We start from the raw sequence: 8,538 nt of genomic DNA, 5'->3' as shown, positions 1-8,538 counted from the left end.
CTGCTGCCATTTTAGAATATCAGATGCATCGCCCTTCAAAGGCATTGGATCAGATTTTGAACCAATTAATTTGACAGTGAAAACAATAACCTAGATCTACTAAATCCAAGTTGGATCCAATTTTGTTGGTTGTTAAAACACACCTTCAGCTGAGGATATAATACACCAGAGTCAATGTTACCAAGTCACATCAGTTGTCCTATGAAATGAAAATGTTAAAAGACAAACAGCTCAGCTAGTATGGTGATGTCGACATTAACAGGCACATTTTAAAACAGGACATTTAATGATGTAAGGATACTATTGAGGTCTATTGTATGAGAGATTGCGGCCTTAAAGTACCCCAAAGAAACGATTTGAAGTGTTTGTTTAAAATGATTGTTTCTCATTGTGAAAAATGTACATGCATAATTATTAATACTAAAAAAGAATATGCTCTAGTCATTTCTAAGGATGGGATTATTAGAAGTCAACATTTACTCATGAGATGCCCATAACTATAAAACACTAATCAATACGATATGTAGTAATATTAAAGTCTGGACTATACAGTTGAGTCAAATTCCAGACATTCAGGAGTTTATTAACCACATGGGGTACAGGAAAAATAAAACATTGTTAGTAATCCTTTAGGCATGATATTTATAAAGCAGCAGAATGTTTTTTTTTTTTTTAACTGTACAAAAAAAGTTTTAAGTAATAAAATAAAATTAAAATCATTTACTATGTAGCCCCCCCCCCCCCCCCCATATTGTGGTTGACTTTTGAAGGTAGAGTTTGTCCAATTCTCTTTGCAAGACAAGAATTTGGGTCTTTTGAGTCAAATGATGAAAAAAAAACTAAGAAAACTATAAACTAAACAGTGCAGGGCTTATAATAATGTTGTTATGCTAAGGTTTAGTCCCTGCCCCTTACATGCTGGTACAACAAGGTAGGACTGCAAACAAAAAGAAAAAAAATGCCCCGTTCTTAATTTGAAAAAAAAATCCAGCTACAATTAAAGAAATCTGCCTGTCTCTATTAGTGAAAGCCTTTAAAATATTTTAAAACCTGGCTAGGAATATTACTTAAATGTACAGGTTGTACGGCTCATATAAGCAAACATGTGTGCTAAACATGGCAGATACTTTTCCATTTCTGTATCCAATCCTGTTCCTGTATATCATTTATTGATTACATGTCAGTCATACTGGAATCAGGATGTAAGAACTCCAGGTCGCTGTTGGACAAGGTTGTTATTTAAGCAGCTCAGCCAGCAGAAAGCCCCCCTGCCCTCCTTCTAAAATGTTATAGCTGACTTTAATGTGATATTGCTTCCATTAGGTAGCGTGTAACACTCAATTTCAATTTTACAATAAAGCATGATTGGTGAGTTTACATTTAATTTTATGTAGTATTATTTTACTTATTGTAAGTTTTTATCAACTAACTTACTAAAACTTTACCAAAAATGCTGTTAATTTTTTGTTGTTACCTAAAATACAGAAACCAATCTATAAGTCAATACAAGAAAAAGCAACTGAAAAGTGTTTACATATCAGATGCCTGCATCAGCTCCAAGTCAAGACTATCACTGTAATGCGATTCGATTTGATAAAGGCACTTTTAGAATATGTTACTGTAGCAGTGTTTAGCAAACCAGATCAGGTTTTAATCTACTATACTCTTTTTAGTAGCTTACAAACAGTTTAATATATATGAACTAACTCTTCACACAGACATGTACAGCATTGACATCAGTGTATACATCTGAAAGGCCAGGCTGTTACATTGAGTGACAGTGACAGTGACATAGGCTCGGTCATGTTTTCCACGCTGATGAATGGCCTCACACTCCTAGTTTTCCATGAGGGTCCCCCTGGAAGTAGATGGTTAAGGAGCTGCCCTCTACGAGCCCCCCCTTAGGCAAAGAGGCTTCCGGGAGCTTCTTCCACTTGTACTGAGTCACCTCAGGTCAGCTGCAAGGACCCTCCTTCCGGGATGTCACTCCCTGGAGAAGCTGATATTGAAGTGTTCTTTGGGCCATCTGCAGTCACAACAAACTATGATTGATATCAATATAGAGTAATACAGGGAGCAGGCAGCAGGCTGCATTTTGATAATAATATGATATTAGCAGGCAGGGAGGTAATTATAGGGCTCTGTAGATACTCACATATTTCATTCCCTTCAACATGTTTTAAGTTGGCAGGTTTTTAATTAAAACATAAAGAAACCTATAAAACATCAGAATTTTGAAACACAAAATTACGATTTTCCCATCATTTGAAAGCAATACATTATTAAGTACCGACCAATGATAATAAGACAATGATAATGATAATGTCTTCTGGCAGTGTGCTTTAATATACAACTATATTATACAACTGAATCTATTCATATTTTCAATTATACAACTAAATCTATTCGTATTTTCAATTATATGTAGTATTCAGATTCAGGGGTCAATGGTTTCTCTCTAACTCTCAGATAACTGGACATATATTTGAATTTAGGGCTCTCAGACAGATCACTCCTGATAACCTTCCCCAAGCAGGCCATCGACCTCCATCGCCGTGACAACGTCTCCATCCACAGCTGTGATCAACTTGAGAACACAGCATTATGCCAACAGTGGCTCAACTCAACTAGAAGTACCCTATTAATTAAATGGATTGTTATGGTAAGGCTGACATCATCAAACAAGAAACCCTATCTGTAGTGAACGGATGGTGCAAAACAGAAAAGCATACCATCAAGGTGACTATTTTTTCTCTTATCATTTAACTAGCAGCATTTCGCAATTAAATAACATAAATTACAGACAACTTGCTGGAGTGTAGTGTTGATATTTTACCATGCTTTTCCTGTGCTATGAATTCACTGGGCTTGCAACATCTGCCAGAGAAACAGGCTCCGTTGCTTATAGATTTGATAATGCGTTTTGGCCTCCAATGATGTTTTACTCACATAATGTTTTGAACTTTGCCTTACCTGAAAAAGGCTTCATGCTTTTCCCATTCTCTTGTTTTCCCATTTAGAGAGACCTGCCTCCTTGTTGGGTTACCTGAGCAAATCCTTCCTGCATTTCCCCGAAAATAAAATTCCAGCCATCAATGTCTAACTTGAAATAACCGACTTGTTTTCAAAAGACTGCAGGCATCAAGATGCATCTGCTCACCCCGTTAGAAGTAACCTGTCACTCCAATACTGCCACGCCATGGAGAAGAACGACACAAGGGTTAGCTTTTTTCTAAATTGACTAATAATGATATTTATTAAGAGCTATGTTTACAAGACTCATGGCCCTGATAAATAAAAGGACACATATAGTCAAAATAACATTTTAGTAAGGGCATCACATATAATGCATATTCAATCATTTTTGAACATTTTATAGAAAAAGATCCAAAACTGTATTTGACCAATTTAGAACATTATTATCTAATGTATTCTTTTCAAGTAACTTATACAAAGTACAGTACTAAGAAAAAAGAGCACTGTACTAAATAAACCAGTTTTAAAGTTGGGCTATCCAGTTTCTGCACCCAATCCTGACTGCTTTCGGCCTTTTGAAATGTTGCTGGTAAAAATAGTTTTTCTATCTGAGATTGATGAAAAAGATCTCTTTGCACTAGATATGGTGACGGAACAGGTGCCCAACACAGGAGCAGATGTAAATCACAGCCACTTGTATCAGACACTGCTTCAGGGTAGCCACAATGACTACAGCCAGAATAAATAGAAATACAAAAGTAAAACAGGTCTAAAACCAATAGAACATTTAGTTTATTCATCCCCTGATGCCTGGCAGACTGTATCCCAGCAGCATGTAAAAGTTAGCTCAGGGGAACCCTTGAGTGAGAATAAATTTATTGACTTTGATCAGGATGCTCCAAGCTACTAGGCCTGAAAGATTGAAGATGCCAATTACGGGACTGCAGCCAAAAAATGTAAACAATAGATGTTTTAAAATTAAAATAAAAATATTTGCAGTATCATTTGTTTCTTTCAAAAGTGCACATTTGAGACTCATTGCCCAGCCTGACAAAAAAAGAATGCCCTCCAGAAGACAGTGATAGTTACTTACAATGGCTTACCAAGGAAGAGTGTGCTTTCCGTTCTCCTTGTTGGTTTTTAGCAGTACACTCATATGTCCGCTCGTCTCCTAGGGCTATTACTCCAGACACTGAGCCATTGTGCCTCCTCGTCTGCCAAGGCTTCTTCTTCTTTAACCACTCTAGTTTTGGCCTGGGGTTTCCATCGCTGGAGCAAGTCATTACAAAATCGTTACCTTCCACCAGGGGGTGGACACTGAAATCTGAGTCTCGGAAGGAGCGTCTGGAAACAGACGTTTTATTTCTTTTCCAAAGAAACACACTAGAATGAACCTGAGTCCAAAAGCAGCAAGTTAAAATGCAGATACTCATATTTTCCAAGTAATTTCCTTTCAGAAATTTGAAGTTGTTTTAATCAAATAGAATAAAACGTGTTAATTACTCAACACGAAGCAATGTGGTCCCTCACTTTCCCTGGTCACCTATTGAGAATCAATCAATAACAATCTGAGAGTGTTACTAAATATCAAATCTGTCATAAACTAGCTAAAACTTATTTATATTTTATATAAACGATTATTTGTCTGACCTTTCTTTATCCTTTTGATATGAAACCCCCCCCCCCTACACACACTTTATTTAGTTTACTCAATGCAGAATGGAAGTTAATTGCCATTGATTGGTACTCAATTGTGAAATTGTGAGGAAGGGCAGCTTTTCTTGTTGTGAAATCAACACATTAATAAATAAGTCTGTTTTGATTTATTTATAGCCTGCTGGCAAATACTTCTTAAAGGCAATTCTGAGTATCAGCACACCCTGAATATATAGCAGATCCTAAATGATGCCATTCATCCATCTCAAACAGGTTTTGTATTGGATGGAAATGATGTGGCTTTCGCAATATTGTTAAATAATTCTTAACTATCTATAATATACAATATATTACGTGCTGTAAAATACAAGCTCCCTTCTTACTCAACTGCCTTGCCCTTAAGTGGGGTGGATGTCAGCTTGTATCACACAACACCATATACTGTATATATATATACACACACACACACACACACACACATATATATATATATATATATATATATATATATATATATATATATATATATATATATATATATACAGTGCCTATAGAAAGTCTACACTCCCTTTCAGAATGTTCACCTTTTGTTGCCTTATAGCCTGGAATTAAAATGCATTAAAATATTTTTTTTTTCCATTTATCTACACATCCTACCCCACAACTTCCAAGTGAAAAAAATATTCTAGAAAGTTGTATTAAATAAATTAAAATAAAAACTGAAATAGCTTGGTTGGATAAGTGTCCATCCCCCTTGTAATAGCAATCCTAAATTAGCTCAGGTGTAACCAATCGCCTTCAAAATCACACACCAAGTTAAGTGGCCAAGTTCAGGATACATTCAGCAGTTCCTGTAGGTTCCCTCTGCTGGGTAGTGCATTTCAAAGCAAAGACTCAACCATGAGCACCAAGACGCTTTCAAAAGAACTCCGGGACAAAGTTTTTGAAAGGTAGAGATCAAGGGATGGGTATAAAAAAATATCAAAGGCCCTGAATATCCCTTGGAGCATGGTGAAGATGATTATTAAGAAGTGGAAGATGTATGGAACCACCAAGACCCTGCCTAGACCAAACTGGATGACTGAACAAGGAGACTGATCAGAGAGGCTACAAAGGGGCCAATGGCAACTTTGCAAGAGCTACAGGCTTTTATGGCCAAGATTGGTCAAAGTGTGCATGTGACAACAATATCCCAAGCACTCCACAAATCTGGCCTGTATGGTAGAGTGGTAAGAAGGAAGCCATTATTCAAGAAAGCCCACCTTGAATCCCGTTTGAAGTATGCAAAAAAACACTCAGGAGATTCTGTAGCCATGTGGCAAAATGTTTTGTGATCAGACGAACCAAATGGAAAAATTGAACTTTTTGGCCTATGTGTAAAGCATTATGCTTGGCGCAAACCCAACACAGCGCATCACCCAAAGAACATCATCCCTGCTGTGAAGCATGGTGGTGGCAGCATCATGTTATGGGGATTTTCTCATTGGCAGGAACTGGGGCGCTTGTCAGGATATAAGGGAAAATGAATGGATCAAAGTACAGAGAAGTCCTTGAGGAAAACCTGCTGCCCTCTCCAAGAAAGCTGAAACTGGGATGGAAGTTCACCTTTCAGCATATCAACAACCCAAAGCACACAGCCAAAGCTACACTGGAGTAGCTAAGGAACAAAAAGGTAAATGTTCTTGAGTGGCCCAGTCAGAGCCCTGACTTAAATCCAATCGAAAATTTGTGGCATGACTTGAAGATTGCTGTCCATCAACGCTCCCCAAGGAACCTGACAGACCTTGAACAGTTTTGTAAAGAAGAATGGTCAAATATTGTCAAATCTAGGTGTGCAAAGTTGTAGAGACCTATCCCAACAGACTGACAGCTGTAATTGCTGCCAAAGGTGCTTCCACCAAGTATTAACTTCAGGGGGGGCATAGACTTATCCAATTATGATCTTTCAGTTTTGTATTTTTAATATATAACTTTTTCCCCTTAACAGTGTGGAGTATGGTGTGCAGATAGCTGGAAAAAATCCTCATTTAAATGCATGAAACTCTGAGGCACTGACACAACAAAATGTGAACAAAGTTCAAGGGGGTGTAGACTTTCTATAGGCACTATATATATATATATATATATATATATATATATATATATATATATATATATATATATATATATGTATGTGTGTGTGTGTGTGTGTGTGTAGGTACAGCATTATATAAATAGAGAACCTTCCATCAAACATAAGAAATAAAAAGTCAATGCTTCAACATTTTCCAAAGGGTGAATGTGGCATGAGTGACCTAGAATTTACGGTTTTAGATGAGGTGGAATTGGACGGTGTAGAGAGGGAGAGTGGGTGGATGAATAGACTCAGTGCCATCATCCCTGAAGGTTTGAATAGAAAGGAAGCACAGATCATTACAGCTTTATCTATGTAGTACATGACACCACAGTTACATTAACAGATTTAAATTGAAATAAATTAGTATAATTAACATGGCATCAAAAGCTTATACATATCTCAATTTGCCCTTGACAAAGGTATGTTGAATATGCAGAAACGTTGGGAAATTGACACACAATTGAACATGAACCTAGTAATAATTGTACTGGCTACTTCACATAGTCCAATTAATGTGGGCATTGACCTACAGCACAGGAAGTGGTTATGTGCCAGGAGGAAGCAGCACTTTTTAATTCCATAGCTTAATTTCTAAATACCCCTAGAAAAGTATACGGTGCAAACAAAGTAATTCCAGTAATTATTGTATGTATTACCATGATTTATCTCACCCATTCCTACATGAAGACACACACACTCTGTGATTGTTTGTGGAATTTTTAATAGCCTTTGTTCCAGTTCCATCAGTTGAATTCCATTAGGGTTAATGTTTCCCACTGTACAAGTTACATTTCCTTCAGTACCCTCTTTCAGAGATTCAGGAACATAGAACAAAGAAAGTTTACAAACGAGAGGAGGCCATTTGGCCCATCTTGCTCGTTTGGTTGTTAGTAGCTTATTGATCCAAGAATCTCATCAAGTAGCTTCTTGAGGGATCCCAGGATGTCAGCTTCAACAACATTACTGGGGAGTTGACCCTCAAGATTCTCTGTGTAAAAAAGTGTCTCCTATTTTCTATTCTATATGCCCCTTTGTCTAATCTCCAGTTGTGACCCCTGGTCCTTGTTTCTTTTTTCAGGTCGAAAGTACAGTACAGTACAGTATTCAAGATGAGGTCTTACTAATTTAACACTTTTCATAATATATCCAAGCATCTTGTTGGCCTTTTTTGTAGCTTCCCCACATTGTCTAGATGAAGACATTTCTGAGTCAACATAAACTCCTAGAACTTTTGCATAGAGTCCTTCTTTAATTTCAGTATCTCCCATATGATATTTATAATGCACATTTTTATTTCCTGCGTGCAGTACCTTACACTTTTCTTACACTCAAGAATGTGCTTGTCTACAACTCTTCTGTAACATTAATAGGTTTTGGCATTCGTTCTATTGGAATTATGTCATATGTCATAAGGTTGAGATAGATGGGTATACAATATTATTTTATGAGAAGTACATGAAGACCAACCTGTATATGGACTTGTACAGTACGCGGACTTGCAGATGAGAAATAATATGGTAACAAAGAGGGGCTACCTACATTGGAGTTGCTGTTACAATATAATATATATATATATAATATATATATATATATATATATATATATATATATATATATATATATATATATAATATTCCATATATATTATATATATAATGACTGTTATGATATGGGCGGGGGGGTTTAATATATTATATATATTTATATATATATGGCGGGGGGGTTACAATATATATATATATATATATATATATATACGTATATATATATATATATATATATTATTTAAA

Source organism: Polyodon spathula, chromosome 14, assembly GCF_017654505.1.
Source record: "Polyodon spathula isolate WHYD16114869_AA chromosome 14, ASM1765450v1, whole genome shotgun sequence".
Classification (NCBI taxonomy): Eukaryota; Metazoa; Chordata; class Actinopteri; order Acipenseriformes; family Polyodontidae; genus Polyodon; species Polyodon spathula.
This window is presented reverse-complemented; position numbering follows the sequence as displayed.